The sequence below is a fragment of the Macaca nemestrina genome, chromosome 4 (assembly GCF_043159975.1).
Source record: "Macaca nemestrina isolate mMacNem1 chromosome 4, mMacNem.hap1, whole genome shotgun sequence".
Lineage (NCBI taxonomy): Eukaryota > Metazoa > Chordata > Mammalia > Primates > Cercopithecidae > Macaca > Macaca nemestrina.
Genome location: NC_092128.1, coordinates 72,720,668 through 72,741,016, shown reverse-complemented (window position 1 = coordinate 72,741,016; position 20,349 = coordinate 72,720,668). Strand labels below are relative to the sequence as shown.

General features: G+C 39.1%; 1 long non-coding RNA gene across 1 annotated transcript in view; it reads right to left on the bottom strand.

Moving 5' to 3' along the window:
- Positions 1 to 11,469: 11,469 nt before the first annotated feature.
- LOC105475501 (uncharacterized) overlaps positions 11,470 to 20,349 on the bottom strand; it is a 130,853-nt gene continuing 121,973 nt past the window's right edge. Inside the window, exons 9-11 of the long non-coding RNA XR_983404.2 lie at positions 18,820 to 19,954; positions 15,342 to 15,626; positions 11,470 to 12,269 (exon numbers count right to left, since the gene is read on the bottom strand). This is a non-coding gene — a long non-coding RNA (uncharacterized lncRNA). The remainder of the gene's footprint in view (positions 12,270 to 15,341; positions 15,627 to 18,819; positions 19,955 to 20,349) is intronic.

Below are 20,349 nucleotides of genomic sequence, written 5' to 3'. Positions count from 1 at the left end.
TCCTTTGGGTCAGCATGTCAAAATTACCATTTAAGTGTCATTATCAGTTTATTGTTCATATGGCTTCTGGTCCAGGTAAGCTGATCTCAGCTATGATTCTCTGTATTTGCCGTTGTCTCCAGATTTCAGGATGACAGTTTATTTTCTGACCTCAATTTTCTGAAGGGTTCAAGAAAAGTAATTGATTTTCATAGTTCAAGATTTTTCTTGTAAAGATGGGAGTGACTATTTCCAAGCCCTCTATGTGTCAGAGCTGAAAGCAGAAGTCAAATTTATTTTTTTATTTTATTATTTATTTTATTTTCTGCTCCCATACTACCAGGAGAATTTTTTTAAAAACACAACTTAGCATCTAAAATTCTTTCTATGCCATATGTTTATGTAATTGTAACCAAAACTTAGACATATTAAAATTTTAATGAGTTTTTTGAACATTTAACAATTCATGAATTGCAAGCAGTTTAGCACTTTAGAAAGAGGGTGTCAGGGCAAACTTTTATAAGGTGCTCTTGGAAGCAAGATAAAGAAAATATTTGATTCATTAAAGTGGGAAGTCCCTAGGATTAATTGGCAGTATCTGATCAGTTAAGCTAAAAGTTTCATTTCGTTATTTACAATGAGTTGGGTTTCAGTTCCCTCATATAGTTGGAAGTTTCTGATGGGTTAAGCTAAAAGTTTCATTTCACTATTTACAATGAGTTGGGTTTCAGTTTGCTTATGTAGGACCTAAGGTCTAAAGCCTTCTCAGCCTAATGGCCTCTCATTAATTTTCTAATGCAAGTTTTTAAATTCAAAATATCTATGTTACACATATGTACATATTATATGTATATATACACATACATATTTATCTTTCCTTCAACTGTTGGATTTGAACTTTTTCTTGTTCTTCATTAGAACAATAAATATTCTTTTTTATGAACTTGTGTGAGTTTTTTTATGGCATAAACGTAGAAACCGAAAATCTAGATTAGAGACAGGAATATCAATTTCTTTAAATACTAATTACTCTACTTTAACAACTTGTATTTCCAACAAGAATCTGAGAGTTCTGTTTTACCTACTTTTTCCTACATAATGAATGTGAAATATTACCTTTTTGTAATTTTGACAAGTATCCCCCTGATTACTAGTGAGGCTGAGATATTTTGTTATATTTATTGGCCATTCAGTTTCTCTTCTCTATAGATTGATTTTTTACATATTTTGACCATTTTTCTATCAGGCTGTCATTTTGTATTGATTTGTAGGAATTCTTTCTATGCTAACTATTAATTCTTTGTTGATTTTATAATCCTGTGTTGATTATGTGACTTACTTTTTCTCCCTTATATGGTATCTTCTGATACAAAAAGTGTTTTTAATGTATAAAAATGTATTGGTATTTTCCTTTATGGTTTGTATTTTTGTGTCTTGTGGCAAAATTATTTTTCAATTCTCATGTTTTAAATGTTTTCTTCTGAAATTTTTTCATTTCATATTTAGGTTTTTAATTCAACTAAATTCTGTTTTGTCAATTTCACCATGTAATACAGTTTTCACTTCATATATTTCAAGGCTATGTTGTTACACACTCACAAATTCATTATTATTATATTCTCTTGGTAGAAGTTTTTTATCCTTATCAAAGTTTAAATCTTACATTTTATTTTATTTTAATGTTGATATATCCTTTGTCTGGTTATTATTTGCCTAGTGTATTTTTCAATACTTTCTTTCAAATCTCTGTGTAGTTTTCATTTTAGTTGGATCTTTTATAAACAACATACCTTTTATAAGCAACATATAGTCAACATGATAGACTGTACTTCAATAAGTGAATTTAACTTATTTACATTCACTGCAATAACTATATATTTAAATTCTTTTTCCTTCGTACTTCTTGTTTTCTGTTTACCATCTTTCTTCCCTATTTCTTTTTTATTTCTGTTCCTCCCTTCTGGTAGATTAATAAAGTTTTCTACATTTTTTTATCTCCTACTCTCATGGAAACTCTAGATTATATTTTTCTCCCCTTAGTTAGCATCCTATATTCTTAATACATATATGGTTTTATTTTAAAATCTGGAATTAATCCATATCTTTATAGTCCTCCTTGAACACTATAATGCTTTAACATCCCTTTATCAAAGCACACACATTCAACCATTTAATTAATTTGTGTGCCTCTATTTTTCTTAATGTTGTGTGTGACTCCAATTTTTCAAGTCATGTGTCATCCCTCTAAGTCTACTTCTCTTCCTATTAAAGTATATCAAGTAATCAGTTCCCATTGAAAATCAATTGGTGGTAAATTCTAAAGAAATGTGTATGTCTGAAATGTCTTAATTTTGACCTTGGGATTGTGGTTTACCTGAGTTTAGGTTTCCAGGCTGATGAATATTTTCTCTCAAAATATTGAATGTATTACTTCATTGTCTTTTTTCATCAGTTGTTTCTGATGAAAGTTCTGTAGTCCGTCTTGCATAGATTATTTGGGAAATTTTTCCTTTGAGAGTTTAAAATTTTTCATTTTTATACTAAATGTTTTTCAGTTGCGTTATGCAATGTCAAGCTATGGATTTTTCTATTTATTTTTATTTTATTTCTAATTTTTAAAATCTCCAGCCTAAAAGTTCATGTCTCTCTTCAATTCTGGGAAATATCAGAAGTAACGTATGTTACTTTGCCATTATTTTCCTTCTTCACTTTTTCTGAAACGACAACCAGACGTTTGTTGAAGTCTCTTAAACTCTTCACCATATATTTTAATCGTCCTTTCACATATTTTTATTTCTTTTTTTCTGTGTGCTTCATTTGGGTAAATTCCTCAGAAGCATCTTTCAATACACAAATTTTACTTTTTTTACTATAACTGGAATTTATCAAACCTATTGAATATACACACATATGCATAAACTACATATATGAGGTAGGAATGTGTATATCATAAAGTACATATACAACATTATGCATATATTATATATAATACATGTGTAATGTAGATACACAATTTATGCATATAATTTCCAAGATTTTCAATTAACTTTTTCTTCTCTTTATTTAATTTCAACTTTTTAAAATAATTTCTTATTCTATTTTTATTAATATCCCTACATATATTTCTTTGACAATCCTAAACATGCTTATTAAAATGTAAATTTATTTTTATTTGGAATGCATTGATAGTTAATTTTGTCTGTCCTTTTTGATCTTAGTTGCTTTGTGTGTTTTTGAATTTTGTTTGTGAACTCTTTTTTTTTTTTTCAATCTCTCTTTCTTTCTTGGCCAGTTTACCAGTCCCAATTTGGTAGATTTGCAGTTGCCTCTACCTGGCATCCAAGATGTTTATTGTGGTGATACTGAAGTCATCACTGATGGAGTCTCTGGTGTGTTGGTTCAGTTCCTGGTTGATTCCTGATTGTGGAATGATGTCTGTGTTCTCCCGACTTCCTGAAGAGTCCCAACTTCACATAAAGACTGATGCCATCCCTACCTACTGTGCTGTGGCTGCCCGGCAATTACCTTGTGGCCTGTTGTCTCTGTGTGGATAAATCTCTATGTTGCCTTTGCAATCCTTCCAAGCTCCCTGATGAGCATGGTCCTGAAGTGTAACAGCAATGCCTTCCTTGCTCTCAGTGGGTAGTATAAGCCCATCACCCAGTACCATTTCTTGTTTACAAAGTCACCTCTTGGTACTGGCATGGTGGAACTCTTGGCCAACTCACTTCCATGACTGTTAAAATCATTATTCATTGGGGGCCAGGGCCAATCCCTGCCTGGCTATCAGCCCCCAAGTCTGTGTTCCATTTCTATTAACCCAGAGAATGGGAGAGAGCTTCCCACTGCCCCTCACTCACTCTTCTGAGTATCTCAGGCTCTTTCCTCTCACTCTTTTCCTATCTTCTCCCACCCAGCTCCTAGGCATCCTTGATCCCAGGGCATAGTAACTTTTTAAGTGGTTTGACCTGATCCCATCTCATTGCAAATTTCTCAGTGGTCTGCACTATCCTTCAAGGTCTGGCACAGGAAAATTAAGCCTCTTTGAATATTGAAGCTAAAGTAAACTACACATTTTTATTGCTGGGTCCTGATAACCACACTGATCCCCAACATACAGCCCGGGAAAAATGATGACCATGGGTTTCCTTTACTCCACAGATCGTGATTTGGCTGGGATGATGCAAGGAAGAAAAATAAAACAGACCATTTTATTTTCTAGTCATTTATTTCTGTATATCTGTTCTCTCCCATATAAATAAAATATGCACAGATGCCCACATGAGAAAAAAAGTTTAATATATGGCTAACCAAGCACTTTTCTGCTCAACATGTTCAGGATAGTTCAGGAAGAATGAGGCAAAGTATGAATACTTAAAGAGCTGAAGAACTAAAGGGTGTGGCTCTTCAGGAGCCTCTGGTGCTCACAGACTCTGTTCTTTGGAACACATGGGTCAGATCTCCCAGGGGTCCCACTGAGCAGTGTACCCTGAATGAGGCAGAGCTTCAATATGAACATGGATTACAGGCTCCTGACTTAGTCAATCAACTTCAAGTTCCAAAATGCTTTGATTTCCTGAGGAAGTTTGTATCTATAACAGAAAGAGAAATCATTTCCAAGAAAGTTATTTTATGGAAAACTGGACACAATCCAGATACTCAGAGAAAACAAAAGGGGCACACCAACTTGGAATGATTACTACATATATTAGTTACCTGATAAATGAAAGCAAAAAGCTTCTTCTAGCTAAAATCTGCTCCCAGACACTGAGAGTAAACCACAGGTCTCGGGGTTATAGGAGCTGTGATAGGTGTATTCCCCTCCCTTACCTGATGTGAAATCCTGTGACATGTAATACCTCTTCTCTCACAAGATATGCCTAAAAACCACAGCTCTACATACCAAATGCATCCCTAACATTATGCCTGGTGGTTTTTAAAGGACTTTTTTACACATAGCCTTCTCTTATATGATCTTAATAGGACCCCTGTCATCCTCATCTGAGTAGATGGAGAAACTGAGTAAAAGAGTAGTTAAATGACTTGGCCAAGATCACAAGACTAGGATTTATATTGATGAGTCAGGACTTTCCAGTCCTTCTCATTGGGAAAGGAGGTAGAGAAATTTTGGGCAGAAGAGGGTGAGTCCCCAGCAAGGGCCCCACCCTCAAGCCTGGAACTGTGGCCCAAAGTGAGAACTTGCATTCCTGTTTTCCCACTCAAATGTTGCCTTTTCTAAAACTACCCATGGCCTGCTCTGCCCCCATCCAGTGCCCATAAAAACCCCAGGCTCAGTCAGCAGGAGGAAGAGATGCAGTTGGACATCAGAAACTATGATGGGATGTCAGAGAGAAGCAGCTTGACTTCAGAAGGACAGCTTGATGGCATAGCTTCAGAGAGGATTCTGACTGGGGATGGTTAGACTTCAGGGAAAGATTACCTTCCCGCTCTGTTCACTTTTCAGCTTCCTTTCCCTCTGAAAGCCACTTTCATTGGCAATAAAATCCCCTGCATTTACTATCTTCAAGTCATTTGTGCCACCTCATTCCTCTTGGATGCTGGACAAGGACTCGAATGTGTATGCAAAAGGCTGTCACACTGACTTTCCACCGAGCTGTTAACACTTGAGCCATCTGTGAATGGCAAAGCTAATAGGGCACTGTAACATTTCCTCTGTGGCTTCGGGGGTTTTGGACACCCTGCCCTAGATGCTGCTTTGGGGCCAGTATGGAGTTTGCTCTTGCTGGATCCAGCACCTGCTCACCTGCTCTCCCCGGCTCCAGGACCTGCTCACCTGCTCTCCCCCTCCCACAAGGGGTGAAGCAGCTAGTGAGTGGAGTTTGCCCTCAACAGTGCCTGTGTACTCTCATTCCTGCCAGCAAAGGAATCAGTGAGATATCTTGCTTCACTTCCAGGATAATAAATCTTTCTTTATCTTGAAATGGATCTGATGCATTTTTGTGTGGAATGCCATATCAGTAAATCACACATTCTATAATCACTCAGATGGTATGAGCTCTGGAGGTATTCAAGGCAGGGAAGACAAACACATATGCAGAGAGAGTGTCAGTTCTAGTAAGGATAAATTAGTCCAGGGTGGAAGAGGTCTGATATAATCAACCTACCATTAAGTGCCTGGCTATTATCCCTGAAGGATGGTGTCATGTGGAGGCTCAGCTCCGGTCTATGCTATGCAGGTGGGCCAATTAACAGTGACAGTGGCAGGGCCAATAAGCCAATTTTGTGAGAGAGAGTCGCTGATATTGGTCACATAAATAACCTCCAAATCTATTACCATGGCCATCCATTCCAAGGCTCATTGTGCAGACACTGCAGTAGCTAAAGAGAGAAGCTGTTAACATCTGTGTGATGAGTTTCTCTCTGTGGTCGTCTAGTGTCTTCTCTTCAGTAGATGCTCTCTGATGCACATAACATAAGGCAAAAGGATACACAAAGTGTGCAGTCACTTCCAGAGGTCCATTCATATGCCTCTTCCCCAGACTTATTTGTTTCCAATATTACATTTACTCCCTCCATGTCTCCTCTGCTCAAGGTTTTATTTATATCCATACTTCAGATTATTTTCCCTTCCATAAAAATCAATGACCAGCTACACTGCTTGTAGCTCTGCCTGCTGGAAGGATTGCCCCTCACCATTTGTTGTCAGGGTATCTGATGAGTGTGATTGTGACGTGGCAACTGTTCATTTTTTGTTAGCACCAACATATCAAACTGACCTATCTGTGAACCAAGCCTTTAATTTCTACTTCTCTCAGTTAGTCATGAGGAATTTCTATTACACCATAAATATAATTTGAAGGAGAGGCAATAGTACAACTGAGATAGGTGATGTGGAGTTCTGTGTCACATCTTTTTGTATTACTTGTGGCCCCTGGACCTGCTCAGATACGATCTGAATGTGTCATTCCACCATTTGACAGATGGCTGTTGCATTTGCTTGACATCATGGCTCCTAAGATCTGATAATATCCAACTCATGTTGGAAAACTCTAGTCACATAATTATTTGTGTTAGTTTGTTCTCACACTGCTAATAAAGACATACCAGAGACCGGGTAATTTATAAAGGAAAGAGGTTGAATTGACTCAAAGTTCAGCATGGCTGAGAAACTCACAATCAGAAAACTTACAATCATGGTGGGAGGGAGAGCAAACATGTCCTTCTTCTCATGGTGGCAGGAAGGTGAAGTGCTGAACAAAAGGGGAAAAAGCCCCTCATAAAACCATCAGCTCTCATGAGAACTCACTCACTATCACAAGAACAGCATGAGGGTAACTGGCCCCATGATAAAATTACCTTCCACTGGGTCCCTCGCACAACACATGGGGATTATGAGAACTACAATCCAAGCTGAGATTTGGATGGGGACACAGCCAAACCATATCACTTGTTATCTCATGGTCAGGCACTCAGTCTCTATTACAGCTCTTTTTCAAACACCAACTTGTTTTCTGCACAAAAACCCTGCTATTGCTCCAGAGAATCCTGGAGAATCTGCAATGTATTTCTCATATTAGGCCTTCCTAGGGACTCTGAACAGCATTTTAATCCACAATAAATACTTTGAGCATCATGGGATCTGCTGGGCCACATGGTCTGAATAGCAGAGCAGCTTACATCACAATTTGAATCTTCTACAAACCTCTTTATTTTTCTGGACTCCACAGACCATAAGATCCCTAAAAACTTCATTGCTGTGATAAATTCCCAGACTTGTTTGGTATATCTTCTAACCCTTTCGCATGTGTTTATTTTACTAAAGAATTCCAAGTACTTGCCACTTCCTGTCCTCTAGTCTAATTAGCATGATGTCATCAACATAGAGGACAGATAGGATGTTCAGTGGAATATCAACATGATCGAGGTCCTTGAAGACTATATTAACAGACTTAATGTAGCCATGGAGTGTTTGTATGAATGTAGACTGCTCTCCTTCCAATGTAGATGCAAACTGTTTTTGATTGTCATTACTCATAGAGATTAAAATAAGTCCATTAACTACATCAATAGCTACATAATTAAGTGATTGTGTTGATCTATTGCAGTGAAGACACCAAATCTAGCAGAGCATCTATGATTGGGACTACCACTTGGTTAAGTATATGGTAGCCCACTGTCAATATGCTTGATTCATCTAGTTTTGTTGGGGGAATACAGATGATTTGAATGGAGATTTATTACAAGGACTTTTTCCTTCTTTAACTTTTTGATAGTAATTCTCATTTCTGAAATTCTCAGGATGAAGCATTGCATCTGATTTACTGTCTTGACAGGAGGATATGGGGGCAATTCAGGAACTTCTACTTGGCCCTTTCTAGTGTAATGGCTCTCATTCTATACATTGTGGAATCAATGTGAGAGTTGGCAAGCTGATAAGAATTTCATAATTATGTACTCGAGGACTACAGAAATAACCATTGTGAGTTTGCAAATGCATTGGACCCACTTGTGAGATAGACTTGTGTTAGAATTCTATTTATCTTCCTCCTCCTACTACTACTACCTACTACCCTACTACTCTAACCAGAGGACTGCAGTGGTATTTTAGATCTTAGGCATCAGAGTCAGCTTGTGACCTATATATAACAGCCCTCAAAAGGTATAGGTAATCCTGTACTTTTGCAAACTGAGGCAAATGAGTGCATGTCCCTGTGGGGAAAGATTGGGAAATTATTTATTATATTTACTTGCTGTGACATTGCAGAGGCCTTCCTCAAGAGAAAGCTCTCTTCAACCAATGGACTCTAGATCTATAAACTGGCTGAGATCCTCAAACTGACTGCAGTATCATAATTTTCTAATATGTTGGCTGAAGTCTGCTCTCCAGCTCTTTGTCTTTTTGATTATGCCAGTTTGGCTCTACTTGTCATACTGTTTTGGCTGCCTGTGCATCGTATTCCTAGAAACAAACTGTGACCTCTTAAACATAACCACAGACCCCTGGTCACCATTCTGGTCTTGCTGCTCACTATTATTGTTTCCATCTTGCTTCTTTATTTAAATGCTTCCCTTGGGACATTGCATTTCCAGAATGCATTCCCTAATGCAAATATCCATTTGTATGGAGCACAGTTCTTGGGTGTATCTCCTACTCTCTTTTTTATTTTATTATTTCTAACATTTTTAGAGATGTGGTCTTGCTATGTTGTCCAGGCTTATCTCAAACTCTTGGCCTAAAGCAATCCTCCTGCCTCAGCCTCCCAAAATGCTGGGATTACAGGCATGAGCTACTGCATCCAGCCATACTTCCTACTCTCAAGCTTGGCCTTCAGCAGATAGCCAGCACTGAGCTTGTCAAAGAGTCCAGGACCCTCTGCATCAGTACATTCCATATAGCCTTAAAGAAAGGAGTGCCCTCTGATCCTTAAAATAAGGAGTGTCTTATTTCTGGGAAAAATATGGAAATAGTGGGTTATCTGGGATCATGTAATAAATTTATTCTAAATTACTCTCTTTCCTGAACTCTGTGACATTCTTCCAAGGCAGTTCAAGCATTTATTTTATTTTAAGATATTATATCAGGGCCAGGATATTAAATCCAGAGTCATGAAAAAGTCTCCACTTGGCAATAAATTTCCCTATTCATATATTCTGCCCATTTTCACATCACTATCCAATATCACATTTTTTACCCTGGTTTCTGATGGTAAATATAAGACAGGTCTTGCACTTTGTGGGGTATGTTTTCTCAAACTCTATTTTCCTGCTGAATCTATACTGAAAGCTGGCCCCAGTCTTATTGGTCTGAAGGCAACGAGAGAAGATTGAGGCAAATCTCACAAAAAAATAAGTATTGTCTTGTTCCAAGTGAAATCTGTACCAGTTCTCTTTGCAAGGAGAGGCCACCACCTTCTGATATGGGAAGAAGCTTATTCTACCAGTCCATAGGATTCAGGGGAGTACAGGTATTCCAGATTCAGACCTTTCTACTCATATATCTCCACCCAGGTTCTAGGGTTCCACTGTTTTCCTGTCAGAGCCCTGATTGACATCAAATACTTATAGAGGTAGTACACTCATATAAAGTTGACTATGTAGCCCTTCTACCATTAAAGTTAGATTCTGTGCCTGATTTTCAGTACAGTCTTGTCCAGGAGCTTCAGATTTTTTTTTTTTAATACTACCATGTAGGCCTTCTGATTTCAGAGACAGTCTTGAGTTTATAGTTAGCTAATATAAACCTGTCATTTGCTTTTTCAAGGCTGCTATAATCCAGTCCAATTTAGAATTCTTACACTGCTTTCTCAACACCATCTAAGTGCTGAAACTACAGCATAAGCCAATGTTTCACTTTCTTTCTGTGCCTCATCCTGATTGCATGTCAGGAATTTTCACCAACAAACCTACCATCACTAATAGAGTCCTTATCACTTCCTGACCAGTTCCAGAATCCCATGCTGTGAATCTGCTTTCTGGGCCCATTTTGGTGCCAACTGTATTAGCCTCAGTTTCCTCCCCATCCCCTCCCTATACTCCAGGAAACAGAGCTTGTATGCAGATAGTTTATTTCCTTGGATTTGAGCCCAAGGAAAAGTAGTAGGGCCCTGGGGAAAGTGAAACAGGGAAGGTTGGAAAACCAATACAAGAAATGTGTTATTGCTCTGGGCTCAATCTTGCCAGGACCTACTCAGGAGGTGGACAGAATGCAACTAAGAATTTTTCTGAGCTGTGAAAAGGAGAAAAATTTTCCACCAGCTTCTGTCCTCTATTAGTCAACTGTTGGTTACCCCTGTGACTTTTTATGCTCCTCATATTTCCCAAATGCTCATGCATGAATACCACAGGGTTCCAGCAGTTGTCACCTATCATTCCTGGTGCCCGAGAAGCCTGGAACATAAAGTGAGATGTACACGGCCACTAAAGTAAGGTACTGTCAGTTCACATTTGCACAAAACTGGATGTCACAGCAATGTTTATGATAAAAGATAGACCAAACGAAGGTAAAGTGGGGCATGAAATGTCTCTGATACATATAATGTGAATATTGAGAAATGTTTTTCCATACCTGGTCCTTCATCTGAATATTCAATATCTTTCTGACTGTGGTTTATATTATAATCACTGATTTCTGCCACACACAACCCATATTTCCAACATGGTCCCAAGACAATAAATTGGACGGTTGCATTGGAAGCTCTAGATAATCTATACTTTTGCTTACTCAGCTAGCTAATGACATATTTTTAAAATTTCTGGCCAGGCACTGTGGCTCACACCTGTAATCCCAGCACTTTGGGAGGCCGAGGTGGGCAGATCACCTGAGGTCAGCACCATACCAGCCTGGCCAACATGGTAAAACTCCGTCTCTACTAAAAATACAAAAATTAGCAGGGCATGGTGGCATGCACCTGTAATCCCAGCTACTCAGAAGGCTGAGACAAGAGAATTGCTTGAACCCAGGAAGCAGAGGTTGCAGTGAGCCCAGATCGTGCCATTGCACTCCAGCCTGGGCAAGAGAACAAGACTCTGCCTCAAAAAATAAAATAAAATAATACAATTTCCTAGTGTTACTGTATTATTTGGTGCGAGTTTGGTCCATGATAATATCAGACTTAAAGATATTCTGTCTAAACTTCCCTTTTCCCAGAAGTCATCAGCATATTTACTTTCCTACATTTTCCCATATTTTAAGAAGTTTCATTGTATAAGCATCAATTTCTTCAGTGTCACTTTTTCCTCCTTCTCTTCTTGCTTTTACTATGCCAGAAAAGTATATTGAGCCAGAAAACTTTAAGACATTAAGAAGTTAATTTTCACAGATTCCAATTTCACTTAAGAGAACCTATGCTTTTTAGGAGTCTTCGAATTGCAAATAGACATCTGTAGAAGAAATGGCTAATTGTCTCCCAGTTTCTGTTCTCCTATGATATACAGTCATAAAATATTTAGCTGCACTGCTATATGTAACTGTGTGATTCTTAAATTTTTTGTGTCAATTTGAGTGGGCCATACAGTGTCCACATTAAACTTTATTTCTAGATGTATCTGTGATGGTATTTTAGCATCCAGAATTGGTGGACTAAGTAAAGTTGATTGCCCTCCCCAAAAGGGCTGGATATCATCCAGCCTGTTGAGATAATGAATAGAACTAAAAGGAGCAGAAAGAGGAATTCACACCTTTTTTCCTTCCTCACTGTGGGTCTCTGGTTCTCAGGCCTTCAGACTTGCACTGAATTACACCACTAGCTTTCCTGGGTCTCCAGCTTACAGACAGCAGACTGTGGGATTTCTCAGCCTTCATAATCACATGAGCCAATATAATAAATCTCCTTATAGATAGATAGAGAGATAAGAGAAAAAATATATATATAAGATTTCATATATAGATATATACAATATAGCTAGATATAGATAGAGATACAGATATAGATACATCCTATTGGTTCTGTTTCTCTGGAGAACCTGAAGTAATAAATATTTTGGTACTGAGAACAGTTCTAGAGGAATAGAATTTTAAGGATAAGTTTTCTGAATTGGTTCTTGGCTTTTAGGACTGAATTGTGTGAAAATGGAAGAGAAGTTTGGAAAAGAAAGAGAAAAAGTCATTCATTTTATTCCAGACATTCTTGCCCTGGTTGTACACTAGAACTACTCGAGGAGCTTTTAAAGATTATTGATGCTTGCCCCTATCCCTAGAGATAATTGATTGTCCAATAGAGTTCCTGAGCACCTGCTTTTTTGAGAGCTCCCCAGGGGTCAATGTGCAATGTGGTTTAAGAATCACTGCTCTATTGTGGGAAAAAATGAGTTTGAGGATCTTGAGACTGGAGCATGTGAGAAAACCCATCTGATGGCTTCAATTTTGTGCATTACATAGGAAGACATGTCATCACATGAGAGTGATGGAGGTCAAAACTGACAGGGGATGCACAGTTGAGAATCTCCAAAATATGCTTATTGAGAGAGAGAGAGACAAAGCTAAATAAAACCTAGATTACTGGGCATTGTACATTGCCTATTTGAAGTTATATGCTTTCGGGCCTGGTAAATTTTCTCAGATATTAAATTTATATATTCTAAAATACATATAGAAGAAAAGAAAGGCAGTAAACAATGGGAAATAGATATTGTATTTGGATAACATAGGTTTTCTCCCTTCTTTGTATATTCTGTATTTTTTAAGTTTGAAAATAAACTTGTATTATAGTCACAATTCAAGAAATAATGATTTTTAGCTTTACCGAGGTATAATTGATTCAGAAAAACATTGTACACTTTAATATATACATCCTGATATCTATAACCTCCAAAAAAAAAGTTTCAGTTTTCAAAAGAAAATGAAATCAATGGTGAATCAGCAAGCAGAAATTCGATGGCACTGTATTAGTTTGCCAGGACTGCCATAACAAAGTACCACAGATTGAGTAGCTTAAGCCATAGAAATTTGTTTTCTCACAATTCTGGATGCTAGAAATCGAAGATCAAAGTGTCATTGTTACAGGACATGGATCCGGATCTAGACCCCAAGAGAGAGTTCTTGGATCTTGGGCAAGAAAGAATTCGGGGTGAGTCTACAGTGCAAAGTAAAAGCAAGTTTATTAAGAAAGTACAGTGGTAAAAGGACAGCTACTCCATAGACAAATGTAGGACGTTCTCAAAAATAAGAGAAACTCATCCACCATGAGTACAAGGCTTGTATATATGGGAAGATGTGTTTTGCTACAAAAGTTTCTGATAAAGAATTAATTTTCTTAATTAGTTTATTTTGCAAGGATTGATATTATTATCTTTAAAGCAAAATTAGGAATGACTTTGTTCTCCAGATATTGGGATATCTGGACACTCCCAAGTCTGGGTCTGCTTAGTAAACATTATTAATTTGTTTCCTTAACTGTAAACATCTAAAGGCTAGGAATGCCTACCTTTCTGAGGATGCAGCCCAGCAAGTCCCAGCCTCATTTTCCTAGCCCTCACTCAAAATGGAGTTGCTTTGGTTCAAACATTTCTGACATATCTCCCGGCTCTCTTTACAAGAGGACCCTTAATCCTAAGGATTGCAGAGGGATGAAAATCCATCTTCTGTAACTTCTTCAGCCTGAATGGGGCAATGATATTCCTGACTATTAGGGTCTCTCACATTCAGGGTAGAGAGAAACTCAGTCAGAGAGTGTTGGTATGGTGAAGGTCGTTCATAACTCCGAGTTCTGACAAAAGGTGATAATAACCTCCCCCCCCAAAAAAAAAAAAAAACCTATAACCTCCAAAAAAAAAAAAGTTTTAGTTTTCCAAAGAAAATGAAATCAGTGGTGAATAAGCAAGCAGAAATTTAATGGCACTGTATTAATTTGCCAAGGCTCCCATAAAAATGTACCACAGACTGAGTAGCTTAAGCCACAGAAGATTAAATGGTGATTAGTAAGTGTTCAATTCAAAAAAGCACTGAGTGAGCTTGTCTTGCATTCCTATACAGAAAGTACAACTGCAATATATTCCACAACAGCAAAGCAACATAAGTAAAATCATTCCAAGCAAACTAAACAGAAAGGCTTTCCAAGAACTGGGAAGTTGTTGGAACCAAGTCGATATAGGGTCGACTGATAGTACATCAGTAGCAGAGATATAAGTGTCTAAAGCTTTCATAGTCTAGGTAATAGTCTGAAACACAATAAAGTCCCCCACAGACTTAAGTTGGCAGATTGAATATGTCAGAACAACCCAGAAGTGGAGGAAAGTGGCAATTCTCCACATACCCAACAGTTTGTCTGATTATGTAGAGGCTAAAGTCTGTGCCCACTGAGTAAATAAGTTACTTTCTGCATGATTCCAACTTATACCCAAAAGTAGATTGTCAATCTATATTTTTATGTAACCCATCCCTTTCATTTCTTCCAAACAGGAGTCAGAGGTCACTGATTCACTCACAGGAAGAAACAGGATCAGTCTCTTGTGTTCCGTAGGTCTGTGGGACGTCGTAAGAGACAGGTTTAATTGGAGGTAAGTAGACCCAGCTGTTTATTCCCAGGAGTTTAGCTGTAGTTGGGGTACTAAGGAATTCATAGAGCTGAAGATATGTTTTGGGTAATTGTTGCTGTGAAAGATGGGCCATTATCACTCTGTAAGCTCTCAGGCAGCACAAATCTAGGAATTATTTCCTTTAGTAGGAACTTAGAAACCTCAATTGCCTTTTCAGACCAGGTAGAAAAAGCCTCAATCCAACCAGTAAAGGTGTCAACGAATATTAATAAATATTTAAACCCTTTACATGTGAGTATCTGAGTACAGTCTATTTGCCAATCTTTACCAAGATATATTCCCGTATGCTGAACAGGCCTTACTAGAGGAGGATGTAAAGATTGGTTATTTGGGTTATTCTGGGCACGTAGTTCACAGGCCTGAGTTACCTGCTTTGCTGTTTTCAGTAAGTCTTTTCCTACAAAAAGCTGCAACATTGATTAAAACAGGGAATCTCCTCCCAAATGAGTAGAGTCATGCAAATGCTTATTTTCCAGTGATTAGCACCTGGTATCAACAGTTTGTTGTCATTGATAAGCCAGCCAGAAGGATCTTCAATTAGACTCTGACCTTCAATGGACCTTCAGTCCACTCTTGTTCCTCTTTAGTATATCTTGGTTCTATTATTATCATGGCTGGGGGCTCCTTTAATGCTGCGGCCTTAGCAGCCGTATCTGCAAAAGAGTTTCTCTTAGTCACAGTAAGGGAAGAGCCTCTTTTCGCAGCTCGCTGCAACCTCCACCCCCCAAGCTTAAGCAATTCTTCTGCCTCGGCCTCCTGAGGAGCTGGGATTACAGGCGCCTGCCACCATGCCCGGCTAATTTTTTTGTATTTTTTAGTAGAGACAGGATTTCACCATGTTGGCTAGGCTGGTCTTGAACCCCTGACCTCAGGTGATCCACCCCTCCTAAGCCTCCCAAAGTGCTGGGATTACAGGCATGAGCCACCGTGCCTGACCCAGAATTTCTAAGTGATGTTTTATAGGGGAACCCTTAGCAGTTAGGAGTCCCTATTCCTTCCAGTTAGCAACATGAGCATGAAGTATCAGAAAGGCATACTCAGAATCAGTGTAAATGTTAATTCTTAAGTCCGTTCCCAATTGCAGGGCTCTAATAAGAGCTATTAATTCTGCCTTTTGAGCTGAGGTAGAAGCTGGAAAGGCCTGAGATTCAATTACCTCCTGTTGACTGACAACGGCATACTCAGCTTTCCATTTCCGTGGTGCACAAAGCTACTTCCATCTGTAAGCCATTCTACCTCAAGATTATCTAAAGGCTCATCCTTTAAATCTGGACAGCTGGAATAAACTTGCTCCGTAACTTGTATATAAGAATAATGTAGGATGCCTGTGGGTTCAGGCAAATAGGTAGTTGGATTCAACATATGGCGTACTTTAAGTGTTATATCAGGATATTTAGCAACAAAGCCTGATAGTTATTCACAGTAAAGAAGAAGGAGCAATTTTAGTCTGCCTTGTGATTTCCAAAAGATACTACTCTTCGCCGTTGAGTTAACAAATCCCTCCCCAACAAAGGGTGGGGCATTCAGGAGAAAATCAAGGTCCTTGAAGAGCAGCTGAAAGGATAGGTAAAATGGCTTCTATGGGCTTGTCCATCTATCCCCATGACCATACAGTTCTGGAGTGACAGAGGCCCATCATAATGGGTCAGAACAGAATAAGCAATCCAGAAGGAATTGATGTTCTTACCTGCCATGTCAAGGGCTACCCAAGGCTTCTCCAGAGATAATAGCTAGTTGTCTGATGGGAGCTGTGCTGGGAGGTCTCAGACCCAGTCACTCTTGGGCTTGCCTGGCTATTTTGGCCATCACTGGTTCGGGTGCCAATGGCTCCCTTCAGCGTGCTGGGCAATCCCTCTTCCAAAGGCCAGCTTTCTTACAGTGTGCACACTGATTCATGCCCAAGGCACAGTGACTCTGACTTCTCACCTTTCAGCTTCCCTTGTTCAGGCCAAGAACCAGGAGGGCAACCCCATGTGGGAGGTAAGCTTACGGCTGCAGCCAAGAGCTGCACCTTGTGGGAGGTCCTTCCTACTCTTTCTGCTTCCTCTGCTTTGTCCCTGTTATTAAAAACTAAAAATACCACATATAAAAGCTGTCCCATATGGGAGTCTGGGGACCCATAGCTGCTTTTTCTAGTTTCCTATGGATATCAGGGGCAAACTGGCTTATAAAATGCACTCCCAAAAGGGTTTGTCTGTCCCTTGAGGCAGGATCAGTGTTAGTATATTTCCTAAGTGCCTCAACTAAATGTCCTTGAAACAAAGCTGGATTCTCGTCTTTGTTCTGGAAACTTCCTTAACCTTTTCATAGTTAAGAGGCTTTTTCATACATTTCTTCATCCCTTCCAACAAATAAATGACCATATGATCTCTTCTCCCCAAGTTGTCACTGCCCCTTTGATAGTTCCACTCTGGATCTTGATCTGGAACTGCTCTACCGCCTGCCTGATATGTATTATGGTTTGGGTTGTGAGCCAATGCCTCATCTGCATGGGCCCTAGCTGTCCCCAAAATGCATTGTTTCTCTCCCACTGTACAACACAGAGACAACAAAACATGCAGATCCTGCCAAGTTAACTATAGGTCAGAATTAATTTCTCAAACTCATCTATGAATCTTCCTGGGTCTTCAGAGAAATCACCAAATTTCTCTTTACACAGAGCCAAATCAGACATAAAAAAGGGAACATGTACTCTCACAGTGCCTCCTTCCCTATTTACCACCTCTCTAAGTGGACAAAGGTTTCCCTTTAGAGGTTGACAGGAGGCTCCACTAGGGGTAGTACTCACCAGGCTAAGTTCCTCAGGGAGTGGTGGGTATAGAGTGGGGCTAGACGGGTAAGGAGGAGGGGATGAAGGGTTCTCAAGGGGGATTAGAGGGAGAAAGGACAGACACATCTGAACCTTCAGAGCTGACAGAAAGAGGTTCTGCTCCACACAAAACTGCCTGCTAAACCAAGGCTGCTTGCATTAAAGGATCATCTAGTATGTCTAGCTCTTTTTCCTCTTTTCCTCTCATCAAACATGATTCACATTATCCAGATAACGTAAGTGAGCTGAGTCATGAATCTCAGATAAACCACAACATGGACTTTGACAAAAATGTTGAATAAGGCAAAGGAAATGAAGAGGATTTAGATGAGAATGACCAGAGCAAGCAGGTCCTGGGCAATAGTGACAGTGTGGAATGAACAAGCAAAGCCAGTTTGCCTGAATGCAAGAAAGGAAAGAAGTGTTTTTGGTGTGCAAAATGAAACAAAACAGCAAGGAGAAGAGTCCCCTGATTTCCATCCTAGTGCTTCTCGATCACACCTAGTCAGCATAGCAGCAACAAAACACAACCACCTCTGCCTAATTTTATTGCTCATAGCTGTTGAATGCCAAATCTCAACCAGCAATTTTAAAGATGGAGCCTTCAATGCTTTTTGTTCCCAATGTTTCGCGAGCAGACACATGGAAATCAAGAAGCACCTAGGAAAAGAGTAAGTTAAGATCCCTAAGACCATTTAGATAAAGTCTTCTGAAAAAGACAGTGAAACACAGACAGCAACCAAGAAATTGATTTATGCAGCAAGGAGGACAAGGCAGATTAATACAAAGAGCATAGCCTGCGGTGCCAAATCCATTTTTAGCAGAGAGGGACTTTACTGAGAGAGGCCTCTAACCCCCTAAATCTTAGAAGGAACTCTAATCCTTTTAAGTTGGTCCTCTAACCCGAGGTCAGTCAAGCATCTTTGCTTTCTATTAAGAGGGGCCTCTAACCCACCCTGTCTTCAGAGAGACTCTAATTCCCTTAAGTTAAGCCTCTAACCCAATCCCATTCTTTACCCAGGTACGACACCACTTACCCAAAGTCATCCAATCAGTGCTGTAGTCTATTTCCTTTGGGTTGGTGGGGAGGTTCTTCAGTATCGGTCCCTCATGGTTGCCAGAAATGTTACAGGACCGGGGCCCCAATTCAGACCCCTAGAGAGGGTTCTTGGATCTCGCCCAAGAAAGAATTCAAGGCGAGTCCACAGTGCAAAGTAAAAGCAAGTTTATTAAGAAAGTACAGTGGTAAAAGAATAACGTAGGATGCCTGTGGGTTCAGGCAAATAGGTAGTTGGATTCAACAGATGGCGTACTTTAAGTGTTATATCAGGATATTTAGCAACAAAGCCTGATAGTTATTCACGGGAAAGAAGAAGGAGCAATTTTAGTCTGCCTTGTGATTTCCTAAAGATACTACTCTTCGAAGCTGAGTCAACAAATCCCTCCCCAACAAGGGGTAGGGCATTCAGGAGAAAATCAAGGTCCCTGAAGAGCAGCTTAAAGGATAGGCAAAATGGCATCTATGGGCTTGTCCATCTATCCCCATGACCATACAGTTCTGGGGTGACAGAGACCCATCATAATGGGTCAGAACAGAATAAGCAATCCAGAAGGAATTAATGTTCTTACCTGCCATGTCAAGGGTTACCCAAGGCTTCTCCAGAGATAATAGCTAGTTGTCTGGCTACAGAGTAGGACGCTCCCAAAAGTAAGAGGAGGAACACATCCACCCATACAATGCTTATATATATGGAGAGATGTGTTTTGCTACAAGGGTTTCTGATAAAGAATTAATTTTCTTAATTAATATATTTTGCAAGAATCGATATTATTTTCTTTAAAGCAAAATTAGGAATGCCTTTGTTCTCCAGATATCAGATATCTGGACACTCCCAAGTCAGGGTCTGTTTAGTAAATATTATTAATTTGTGCCCTTAATAATAAACATCTAGAGGCTAGGAATGCCTACCTTTCTGAGAATGCAGCCCAACAAGTCTCAGCCTCATTTTCGTAGCCCTCATTCAAAATGGAGTTGCTCTGGTTAGAACATCTCTGACACCATCAGGGTTGGTTTCTTCTGATATCTCTCTCCTTGGCTTGTAGACGGCCATCTTTTCTTTGTGTCTTCACATGATCTTCCCTCTATATGTGTCTGTGTCCCAATCTCCTCTTCTTATAAGGACACAGTCAGATACAATTACAGTCACTCTAATGACCTCATTTTAATTTAATTACTTCCTGAAAGACCTTATCTCCAAATACAGTAACATTCAGAGGTACTGAGGATTAGGACTTTAACATATGAATGTTTGGGGGACACAATTCAACCAGTAACAGGAACTTAGATTGCATTGACATATTGATTTTCTCCCTGGTATTTCCATTCTCTTTGTCCTGTAGGTAGTTTTTTGAATAGTTAGGTTTGTTTGTTTGTTTGTTTGTTGTTTCCTTATTTCTTAACTCTTATGACTTAAAAACCTGCCTGGTAAATAGTTTCTAAGCAGTGGTTCAAATTTATTGATATTTTTGGTAATGTTATTGATTAAAAAATATTTTAGATCCTTCTA